The sequence below is a fragment of the Peromyscus eremicus genome, chromosome 8a (genome assembly GCF_949786415.1).
Source record: "Peromyscus eremicus chromosome 8a, PerEre_H2_v1, whole genome shotgun sequence".
In the NCBI taxonomy this organism is placed as follows: Eukaryota; Metazoa; Chordata; class Mammalia; order Rodentia; family Cricetidae; genus Peromyscus; species Peromyscus eremicus.
In genome coordinates, this window is record NC_081423.1 from 19,747,773 (window position 1) to 19,760,316 (window position 12,544).

Consider the following 12,544-nt stretch of genomic DNA (forward strand, 5'->3'; position numbering starts at 1 on the left):
AAGAAATGGCAGCAAACGTAACTATTTAGCTAGCAGTTTGAGGGGCACATTATGTCCATTTAGAAAACAACAGCAGTACCTTCCCCTCTAAGGGCCGGTTCCCTCTCCAGCCATGTTTTTTTTTTTAATTTTTTTTAAATCTTCTTTTTTTAAAGATTTATTTATTTATTATGTATACAGCGTGTATGACTGCAGACCAGAAGAGGGCACCAGATCTAATTACAGATGGCTGTGAGCCACCATGTGGTTGCTGGGAATTGAACTCAGGACCTCTGGAAGAACAGATAGTGAGTGCTCTTAACCTCTGAGCCATCTCTCTAGCTCGGGTTCTGTATGCTGTGAATATGTGCTGCTCTCATTGGCTAATAAACAAAGCTACACTGGCCTATGACAGAGCAGGATAAGGTTAGGCCGTACATTGAAACTGAAGGAGACAAAGAAGGGTGGAGTCAGGAAGATGCCACCCAGGGAGCAACAAGATGCCAGCAGACTGGTAATGCCACGGCCATGTGGCAACATATAGGTTAATAGGAAGGGGTTGAGTTAAGTTATAAGAGCTATCTAGTCAGAGCCTGACCCATAGGTCATACAGTTTGTAAGTAATATAAGCCTTTGTGTGTTTACTTGGGACCAAGTGGCTGTAGGATGCAGGTGGGAGAGATTCGTTCTGACTGTGGGGCTGGGCAGGACTGAAAAAACTTCCGGCTACAGGTTGTGGTGTATGTTCTTCCTAATATATTCTTGAATCCAATTTGTATATATATTTTTTTAGATAGGGTTTCTCTGTGCAGCCCAAGCTGTCTTGGAACTTGTTCTATAGACCAGGCTGGCCTCAGAGATCTGCCTGCCTGCCTCCCAAGTGCTGGGATTAAAGGCTTGCACTAGCACCACCTGGCAATTTTGTAAGATCTATTGGAAATTCTTACAACTGTTTTCATCTGGGGAATTGGTCTATACTTGCACTGGATAGTTTTAATCAATTCAACTCATACCAGCATTATGTCAAGGGAGGTAACTTCATAAGATCAGACTGTAGGCAAGCCTGTGAGGCATTTTCTTAATTAGTGATTGATGTGGGAGAGCACAGCCCATTGTGGGTGGGGCCAACCCTGGACTCATGGTCCTGGGTGTTCTAAGAAAACAGGCTAAGCAAGCCATGAGGATCAAGCCAGTAAAGTAAGCAGCACTTGGCCTTTGCATCAGCTCCTGCCTCCAGGTTCCTGCCTCCAGGTTCCTGCCTCCAGGTTCCTGCCTCCAGGTTCCTGCCGTGTTTGAGTTCCTGTTCTGACTCCCTTTGATGACAGACTGTGATGTGGAAGGGTAAGTAAAATAAACCCTTTCCTCCCCAGGTTGCTTTTGATCGTGGTGTTTTATCCTAACCAAACAAGCCCTAACTAGGACAGAAATTGATACCAGGTTCATGGGGTCTTGCTGTGGCAGATCTGACGTGTAGTTTTGGGAGGACTGTGGAAGAACTTTGGAACCTTGGGCTAGAAAAGACACTGAGTGTTCAAAGCTTGGTTAGCTGTTATGAGGACATGGGGTATTAGATGATAATACTGAGAGCTAGGCAGAGGAGGGAGAGGAGGGAGGCCTGGCTTGTGAAGTTTCAGGGGGAAGAAAAGCTGATAATTTCAGGGCTACTTGATATTTTGAATTAAGAATCTGTGGTTCTGGTCAGCTGAGGCTGAAAAATCAGCCACGATTATCAGGAGACCAGCACCACTGAAGAAAAATCTTTGCTTTGCTGGGACAATGGACACTGGTCATGTTGGGGCTGAAGAACCAGCTGTGATTAAGAAGGGACCAGCATCGTCGAGGCGAAATCTTCTGGAAAGTGTTTTCTCAGGGTCAGGACACAGAAGTTGTGTTCCAGAGGTGGCCGAGGTTGTACCTTAGGCCGGCAGCTGAACTTGGTACTTAAGAGTCACCCAGGTGGTACTGGTTTTGAATGCATAAAGGTCGTGGAAGGCAGCTGAGCACTGTGTGGCAGGGCTGGAGTTCCAAAGAGAGCCCAGGAGAGGCTATAGGTCCAAGTGCAGTCTACTTACAGTGGAAGGCCCCAGCATTGTGGAGATGCCAGTACCATGGGATGAACACCAAGAGGAGTGACAGCCACGAGGTGGAGGGGCCCGAGCCTAGAACACAAGCTAGGGAGGTGTGGCAGAGGGAGGGCAGATCCAGAGAAGTGACCTACGCTCTCTGGAGGAGCCCAGGAAATTTTGAGTGAATGCCAGACTTTTTATTTTTGTTTTTGTGTTTCGATTTTTCAAGATAGGGTTACTCTGTCCTGGAACTTGCTCTATAGACCAAGCTGGCCTCGAACTCATAGAGATACATTTGCCTCTGCCTCCAGAGTGCTGGGATCAAAGGCGTGCGCCACCATGCCCGGCTGTGAGTGCCAGACTTTTGACCCTGACTTATTTACACTGTTAGAGGTGCTTTTGCTTTGTTCAGATTGTGACTGTGCCCTGGCTCTTCCCTCTTGGAACAAGGAAGTTCTTATTTTTGATTTTACGGGAGCCGACAGTTGAGAAACTGAACTTTTAAAGAGGCTTTGGATTTTTTGTTTGTTTGTTTGTTTGTTTTTGTTTTTCGAGACAGGGTTTTTTCTCTGTGTAGTTTTGGTGCCTGTCCTGGATCTCACTCTGTAGACCAGGCTGGCCTCGAACTCACAGAGATCCGCCTGGCTCTGCCTCCCAAGTGCTGGGATTAAAGGCTCCTCACTCTACTTTCATGTGACATGTGTTCTGCTATCTTCTCTACTTCATTTTCTGAAAGTCTCCCTCACCCCCGGGCCCCTTTCTAGTTCCCTGGCCTTTACATATACCTACTCCTTCATAAATGCACATACCCAAAATTAGAATCCTCATATGAGACAGAACATGCAATGTTTGTCTTTCTGAGCCTGGATTACCTTATTACAATAGCTTCCAATCCCATCCATTTTTCTTTATGGTTAAATAAAATTTCATTAATGTGTCTTGCCATATTTTCATTATCCGTTCAACATCTGGGCTGGTCTGTTTCCTTGTTATTGTGACTAGAGAAGCAAAAAACATGAATGAGCAAGTATCTGTGGCAGAATGAAGCCCTCTAGGTATGTACCCTGGAACCCTCATTACCATAGATGCTCTTTCAAGATGTTGTCTTGCTTCTGCTGTCCAAGTGATGCAGTGTGAGAAGATGGGATTTCTCTCTACCACTAGCCTGTCCTCTGGAGACTTTGTCTCACAAAACCTGCAACTGGATTTGAGGCTCCTGAGGGCTGTGGCTTGTTCTGAAGGTAGGACTGGCCAGGTTTTGTGGAGCTTCCTTTTGGCCATGGTGTTTTACGTCCCCTGACCCTATCAAGGAACTGCTGGTCTGAGGCTGTGCTCAGCTTGCTACTCCATGTGGTGGTGCCTCTTTCCTGTTCTTTCCAATATTCTTTTTCCTTCATAGGTTTCTGGAAACTTCCCTCTTTTTCTTTCTTTCTTTCTTTCTTTCTTTCTTTCTTTCTTTCTTTCTTCCTTCCTTCCTTCCTTCCTTCCTTCCTTCCTTCCTTCCTTCCTTTCTTTCTTTCTCTTTCTTTCTTTCTTTCTTTCTTTCTTTCTTTCTTTCTTTCTTCTCTCTCTCTCTTTTTCTTCCTTCCTTCCTTCCTTCCTTCCTTTCTTCTCTCTCTCTCTCTCTCTCTCTCTCTCTCTCTCTCTCTCTCTCTCTCTTCCTTTCTTTCCTCAAGACAGGGTTTCTCAGTGTAGTTTTGGTGCCTGTCCTGGATCTCACTCTGTAGAGCAGGCTGGCCTCGAACTCAGAGATCTGCCTGGCTCTGCCTCCCAAGTGCTGGGATTAAAGGTGTGCACCACCGCCGCCTGACTCTTTGTATTTTTTAAAACATTTTTTGGGTAAGACTTTATTTTTACAAGTGTGTTTGCCTGCATGCCATGTCCCATGTGCATGCATTGCTCCAGAAGGCCAGAAGAGGGTGTCAGAGCTCCTGGGACTGGAGGGTTGTGAGTTGCTGTGTAAGTGCTGGGACTTGAACTCCTGTGTTCTGCAAGAGTAGCCAGTGCTCTTAACTACTGAGCCATATCTCCAGCCCTTTTGTTATAGTATTGAGACAGGGTCTTATATGTAGCCCTGGCTAGCTTGAGGTTCCCTATGTAGACCAGGCTTGCTCTAAACTCAGAGATCTGCCTGCCTCTCCCACTCATGGGATTAAAGGCCTGTACCACCACACCTTTTTTTTTTATGTCTATTTTTTTCTTATGTTTCTATCACCAAATCTAGACTGCCACCTGATGCTGCTAATCAGTGTCTGTTGAAGTACTTTCACACACACTTAGATCCAGATTACATATTGACCAGCTAATAAAATGAGGCTGGGGGGCTGGAGAAATGGCTCAGAGGTTAAGAGCACTGACTTTTCTTCCAGAGGTCCTGAGTTCAATTCCCAGCAACCACATGATGGCTCACAACCATCTGTAATGAGATCTAGCGCCCTCTGCTGGTCAACAGTCATACATGATGTATACATAATAAGTAAGTCTTAAAAAAAAGAAAAAAGAAAATGAGGCTCACAAGGATGTGACCTTGTAGTTCATCATGGAGAATTTATTAAAACGTCCATTCGCTGGGTGTTCACAATGACCCTATGGACCATAGCTATGTGGCTGACAATGAATAGTTGTGGAACAATTATAAATTTCTAGAAGTCTGATACACCCTCAAAATATCCAAGGCAAAGTTGCCCACAGCTAAATGGAGAACAGCCAAGTTTTGAGCACAGTGAGAAAACTTAATGTCCTTTTCCATCACATGAGTGAAAGTCAGACAAAACACAGTGTGTAATGTGAGACTATAAAAGATATTTTTAAAAAGAGAAAAATATTAAAGTTTGGTGAAAAAATTCCCATGCTGGGCATTTGGCCCGTTTCTAGTTTATTGTGGGTTAGGCAGCTGCAGTCCCATGCTCTTGACTCTGTCCTCCTCAGTTAGGCTTATTCATTTGTTTGTACTGCTGTGATTATACCTGATGGGTGACAGCCATCTCCGTATGTGTGAGAAGGTATTCTCACCTCCACTCACAGCTGCCTCGTGACTGAGAAGCATCTTTCCCTGTGCTTATTGGCAATGCATGTATCTTGTCTGGAAATGTTGTTCTTCAAGCCCTTTCCTATTTTAATGGATTTATTTGCATCTTTTCAGAGTTATGTGCAATCTGGAAATAGTCTCTATTCTCTCCCATTGCGTAGCTTGGTTTTTTTTTTTTTTATAGTATCTATTCCTTTGACCCACGGGATTTTAAACTTCAATGATATCTTTTTTTCCTTCTGGCTTGGCATCATATTAAAAAAAATTCCCTAATCTAAAATTGCTGGAGACCTGCTTTGGTGGGGGTGGAGGGTGTTTCAGGTCCCAAAGATGTGTGGAGTCGGGGGTGGGGGAGGGTGGGAGGGAGTTGGGAAGAGATGGAGGAGACCAACATGATCTGAGGGTGAATCAGGTTGACTGCCAGCAGTTTTTAGTTAAGAAAAAGTTACACTGTTTTTTTGGTTTTTGTTTTGTTTTGTGTTCTTCCAAGACAAGGTTCTCTTTGTAGCTCTGGCTGTCTGGAACTTGCTCTGTAGACCAGACTGACCTGGAACTCTGAGATCTTCCTGCCTCTGCCTCCTGAATGCTGGGATTAACGGTGTGTTTTACTACTGCCCGGTGGCCCTGCATTTCTTTTGCTGAGTTTAGTGCTGCCCACCTAGGAATATAGCTTTTTCTGTGTTCTTTGTCAGAGACAGTAAGCCATCTTGATTTCCCTGGAATTTCTGTGTAATTCCTTGAGGGCTATACATAAAACTGTATCTGGAAACAGATGGTTTTACCTTATTTCCAATCTGAGTGTCTTCTTTTCCTTGCCTAATTGTCCCAGTGTGTTTGGGTGCTTGTGGGAGCCCACAGAGGCTTCCTAGTGAGAATTTACTCAGGGTCAGAGAACCTGAGGTTCCTTTACCCAGCAGGGCTGCATAGGAGATGATTTGGTCACGGACGTGTTTACCAGGTGTTTGGAAGGGTCTACACTTGGCTGTAAGGTGTGCTTTGATCTTGCAAGGGAGAAGTCTTTTGCCCCTCCCCTTGGCATATTATAAAAAGCCCTTTTCAATAAAGGACGAGGCTAGTGGGTATTGACTCAGGCCCTCCCAAAGCTATCTTGTGTTTCTGTCTTTCTTCTTGACGGCTAGGTCTCTCTTTCTAGCTGTCATTTTTTAATTCTTCTCTCCTCCGCCTAAGGTGAGAGGAGATTCCCACAGGTGCTATGTTGAAATAGATGTGGCAAGGACAAACATCTTTGCTGGACATGGTGGCACATGCCTATAATCCTATGCTTGAGAAGTGGAAGCATCAGGAGTTTAAGGTCATATCTGGCTAGACAGCAAGTTCAAGGCCAGCCTGGGCTATGTGAAACCCTGTTTCAAAAAGTAAAAAACAGACATAAAAAAACCCTCCTCCCAAAAAACCCACAAACCATTGAAAGTCGAGGAGGGAGTTGGAGCCTTTCTATTACTCTTGATCTAATGAGCTGCTCATGTGAGATTTCTCCCTCTACTTCTAATGTATATGCCACTATAATTTTCTTTCATCTTAAATCACCCTCATATTCCTGAGGTAAAAGTCCATGTGGTCACAGTGCCTAACTTTCAGTTTGTTGCTATTCTGTTATTTTTTGTACACACACTGCAATATTCTATCTGAATTATTCCTAACCTCTCCCACTCTCATTGACCCCTCCCCGATTTTCTTCCCAACTAGCCCCCTTCCTGCTTGTCCCTTTTAATCAACTGAGTTTAGGGTTGCTTGTGTGAGCACGGGCAGCTTACTAGCAACCACACCACTACAGAGGGTGTCACCTCTGACCCCAGCTCATTAACTGCCAACGTTCCCCAGGGAGGGGTGGGGTCTCAGGAGCCCTTCTTCCCTCTGACGGAATGAAGATCTTGTGTAGGTTTCCACAGTTGCTGTGTTCATGATTTCAGCAGCCATGCCATACTCAGAAGATAGTGCTTCACAGAAACACCTCCCCATCCTAGACCCTTAAGTCTTAATGACCCTCCTCTGTGAAGCTCCCTGTGTGTGCTTATGGTGGATGTTGACTCTTGTTTTGATGCTTTGGGCTTTAGTATCAAGGTACTAATGGGCTTCAGAACTGAGTTGTTAAGTAACCTGTCTGAAGTAAGTGCATGTGCTGTGTGCTGGGGATAGAACCCAGTGAGTTGGGCATGGTCAGTCAAGCATTATTCCACTGAGCCATGTGTCCACGAGGCTAGTTCTTAAAGGTTGAGGAAGCCACCTGATCCAAATTCTTCTTGCTAAAAAACCCTGAGTTTTTTTGAGCACTAATTTAATCCTTTGTGTTATGTAGACCTACTGGGATATCTTATTTCTTGAGTCAGCATTGGTATTTTTTATTTCTAGGCATTTGTTCATTTGTTCTATAATGTCATTTTTATTTTTGTAAACACTTGTTTAAGTTATTTCTGAAAAGTGCCCACTTTTTATTTGGTAATATCTCTACTTCCATTTCAGATTTTGGTAAATCTGAGCCTTTTCTCATTAGTTTAACCTTTTTTTAGGAAAGCAACTTTTAGTTTCATTTTCCATGTTATATAGCTTATATTTCACCCATATCTCAATTCCATTTTAATTCCAACTTGTTAAACAGGTTATATTTGAGTGTGCACTTTACTTTAGCTCAGGGTATCAATTTTCAGAAGTATAGTACACAGAATACCTGCTCCTCTATATGGTGGTGTCTCCCCACGTCCTTTGTCACTATTTTTTTTTTCTGGACCTGAGGACCGAACTCAGGGCCTTGGCTTGCTAGGCAAGCGTTCTACCACTGAGCTAAATCCCCAACCCCAAAACAATTTTTTTTTAAAGATTTATTTATTTATTAATGTATACAGTGTTCTGTCTGCCTGTATGTCTGCAGGCCAGAAGAGGGCACCAGATCTCATTACAGATGGTTGTGAGCCACCATGTGGTGGCTGGAAATTGAACTCAGGACCTCTGGAAGAGCAGTCAGTGCTCTTAACCTCTGAGCCATCTCTCCAGCCCCCTTTGTCACTATTGACTGTCTTTATAATCTGTATGCCCATCAACGTAGATTGAGTTAGGTACCCTTAGGTACTTACTGGTCTGTTTATATGTAGTGGTGTCATTTTGGAGTTCTTTAGCATAGCAGTGCATTCCATCGATCCCAGTGTTTAGGAGGCAGAGGCAAGAGTGTCTCTGAGAGTGCTAGGCTTTGTCCACATAGTGAGTTCCAGGCCAGCCAGGTATAGACCCTTTCTCAAAGACCAAAACCCGAACCCAAACATCACAACCCAGAGGACAGCACATTGCTGGCTCCTCAGTGCATCTAAAATGCTGTTTGAATTGCACTGCCATTTAGTAGGTGTGCAACAGCAGTACAGCTAACAAAAACCCCCAGGAAAGACTGTATTACTAAAAATGCTAACAGAAACACAAGAGTGCCTTTCTGTTTTGGGGGGTGTTTGGTTTCTTGAGACAAGGTTTCACTGTACACCCTTGGTTGTCCTGCAACTCACTTTGTAGACCAGGTTGCCTTGAACTCAGAGATCCTCCTGCCTCTGCCTCCTGAGTTCTGGGACTAAAGGCGTGAGCCACCACTGCCCTTGTAAGAGAGCTGTTTCTTGAAATGAGGCCAGATTCTGCACCACCCACAATTCTGCTGGAGCATGCCATGTTGTGTAACAGCATTTTACCCACAATAGAAAGTCCTTCAACTCTGGAGTCAAGGCTGAGGCCCTGCTGCTGCTGTCGACAGCAGATTCCATCACAAGACTCCCTTCTTTCATCCTTAAGTGGCCATCAGTGACCTCAGGCTCCTCTCCTTCTGTCTCCTTTCCCTGCTAGATCTGTGGTGATGCCCTCTGCTCATGTCTTGAGCCCCTTGGTTACTGCTATCCTGACTGCCACCTGCAAACCACATCCTTATAATGACATCGAGAAGAGTGAATCTGTCCCGGTTTTCAGCTGTCATTACCGCAGATAAATCGGAGAAATCACTAAGACATGGAGGTCAAAGCAGTACCACTGGATCCTGGTGTACAGGACTGTCAGTACGCACAAGAAATGAATGAAAGGAACACCTGACTGTGTGTACCTTTGCTAGAATGAGCTGGTGCATTCACATTGGTTGACGGCACACACTTATCCTGAGTGGTAGGTCTATTGCTGAGCTTAACACGCTGTGCTATATAACAGATGCACTGTGGCTAGGCCTCGTTCTTTTTATTCGTTACAAAAAGGCCCTTGGGATTTTAGCGCAATAGGTTTTTAATGAGCAATGGGCTCAACCTTAAGTCACCAGCCATATTAGTCCTAACAGGAGTTAGTCTGTCTCTTGAAGGCATTGCTGACTTTTCTTCTGTAATTGAACACTAAGGCTATTTCTTTTCCTTTTTTTTTACATTTTTTAAATTATTTTTTTCTATTATCAGCTTGATACAGTACAAATTCTTATCCTAATAGTGAAATGTTTCACTGAAGCTTGCTCAGTGATTAAGTAAAACCAAAACTTATTATATGCCACAGTCATCCTAGTGCTCTTTCTTTATACTGTTTTTTTTGTTTTTGTTTTTTTTTTGTTTTTTTTTTGTTTTTCGAGACAGGGTTTCTCTGTGTAGCTTTGCGCCTTTCCTGGAACTCGCTTTGGAGACCAGGCTGGCCTCGAACTCACAGAGATCCGCCTGGCTCTGCCTCCCGAGTGCTGGGATTAAAGGCGTGCGCCACCGCCCGGCCTCTTTATACTAATGTTTTGCCTGCATATCTACATATGATGTCCATGGAGGCCCTGAGACTAGTGTCAGTCAGTTGTGAGCTGCCATGTGGGTGCTGGGAATTGAACCCTGCTCCTCTGGAAGATCAGCCAGTGCTCTTGACTACTGAGCCATCTCTCCAGTCCCTAAGGCTATTTTGTGTACATCAATCAATCAATCCATCAATCAATCAATCAAACAAATGACATGGTTGGCTGGGCATGGTGGTACGTGCCCGTCCCAGCACTTGGGAGGTGGAGGCGGGAAGATTTTGCACTTCAGAGCCATCCTTGGCTACATGAAACCTCTTCTTAAACCATGTACTGTGTGAACTGCCCTCCTGATAGTTCTCCAGATGCCTTGCTGTGTACAGCAGCCCTTCTGCCTCGCCTCACACGTCAACTCTGGAGTTGGCTGTTTGCGTGTAACTTCACAAACTCTGTACTAGCAGCATACCTTTCTTCTTGGAATTAAGGGAATCAGGGCCTGGTTTGCACTGGGCTTTGGCCTGGTATGGCTGGGCTGGAACTTTACACAACGATGAGGTTACTGTGCTTCCTCTCCATGTGTGTTCAATGGAATTAGCCGTTTTAATTCTCAAGAACTTTGCACTTCAAACATGGCTGCTTGGAGTAAACCATGTGGGGCCTGTCTTGGTTTCCAATATGCCTTTATCACCTACTGTAAACATTTTTAGCTGTTGGCTTAAAGCGAAACATGTGATGAGTCCTTTCACTGTAGACTATTACCTGTCTTAATATCAATACTGTTTTTTAGGGAATAGTGAGGCCCAGGGAGAATTCTCAGATGGGCAATAGTTGGCCTGTTGGTGGGCCTGTCAGAACACAGGCAAGGCTGATCACCCACATCTGTTATAGCACATGGGAATAGTTTGTGGTACCCTAAAATAATTATAATATCAATACTAAAGATGAGAGATACCACACAGATAATAAAAAATGAAGTCTGATAGTATGGTGGCTTGAATACTTAATTCCCAGTTGGTGGGACTGTTAGAGAAGGATTAGGAGGTGTGGACTTGGAGGTAGGTTCAAGACTTCTCATTCTCACCATCCCACTTCCCATCTACTTCCTGCGGGTGGATCAGGATGTGAGCTCTCACAGGACGGTGGTAGCGCAGGCCTTTAATCCCAGCCCTCGGGAGGCAGAGGCAGGCAGATCTCTGAGTTTGAGGACAGCCTGGTCTACAGAGTGAGATCCAGGACAGCCAGGACTATATAGAGACCTTATCTTGAAAAGCTGAAAAGATAGGTGTTGTCTTCACTCTGCCATCATAGATGCTAACAATGTGGAACCATAACCCAATTAAATCCTTTCTTTTATAATGCCTTGATCGTTATCTTATCAGTAATAGGAAATAAACTAACAGAAGTATTCTTATGAGAACTACCAAATGTGATAGGCAGAAGTGAAAAACAGCATGATGCTTGTCTTTAATGGAAGGCTGCACAAAAGGGGGTGGGATGGGAGCGAATCACGTGTATGAAGCGCCCTGGAGTATGTGACACCTGCAATATAACCACTTATATAGCAGAGGGTAAGCTCAGCATCACAAAGAGGATTTTGTTAGGAGTCATGAATGATTATATGGGCTTTCTTTTTCTATTATCCAATGAAGACAAGGTGAAAAAAAAAATCACACAATGGCCTTCAAATGAAATCAGTCAAGGATTTTTGAAGGCAAGTTGGTATTGTCTCCATGACTAGTGTACTAAAAACAGGCTGGCTGGAATTTTACTGCTTAAGGAAAATCACTTGAGTTAATTTTTTATTTCTATAAGCTGTGCTCCAGTATTTGGCAAAGCTGAACACAGTTATGGTTGGGAAATGCAAAGACTAGCCTGCATTTATCTAAAGTGGCTATACTGGTGAAATGCACACTCCTGTACTGTTTTCCCTACATGCCGCTGAATGTAGAGCTGAGAAGGTCTGCACTCGATGGAGAGAATGTCTGTGCACTCAGCATACTCATGAAAACTTGCTTGGCTGCCCTACAGTTCTTGGAGAAGTAGCTATTGTGGACAGGAGGGTATGTTTGTGGTAGCTACTACTACAACTCATTAAGTTCATTGTTAAAGTTCTTCTGAACTTGAGACTCTTAGAAATAGACTGGATGTAACATTTACTAAGCCTTGGCACATTACTGGCCCACATGTCGTGGCTAAGACACCTCCTGGACTGCCCTCCTTATGGCCACTACCAATTTCTACCTGCTTTGCTAAAAGAACTCCTACTCTACTCTGTAGAAAAAAATGCGGAAACCCAGGGATGACTTTTTCTTACAATTAAGACTAGACGAATGGGACATTTGGGGTTAATCTGGGGCCAACTGTTTTCTTGTCACCTTAACCAAGACCTGGTGTACTGTCGATGTCATCTGTTACTAAAATGGAATGAGTGAGCCATGCATGGTGTTGGTCCAGAACAATCTGGAACTTACTGACCTCCGTGGAGCCTCAGTTCTGTGACCTGTAAAATTGGGGTAAATTTCAATAAAGAAGAGTGGGGCAGAGTGGGACAAGGTTTAGGGCCCAATAAGCTGGGATTTCCTGTCTAATGAAAATGAAAACACATCTCTGCCAAACCACTCTCTCCAACTCCGGTACCTGAAGCTCTGTTATCTGACGGCTTCTACACCATGGTAGTTTAATGCTCAAACAAAATTTATGAAAGTCATTTCCTCTTTAGAATCAATTCTGTTTGTTTATTTA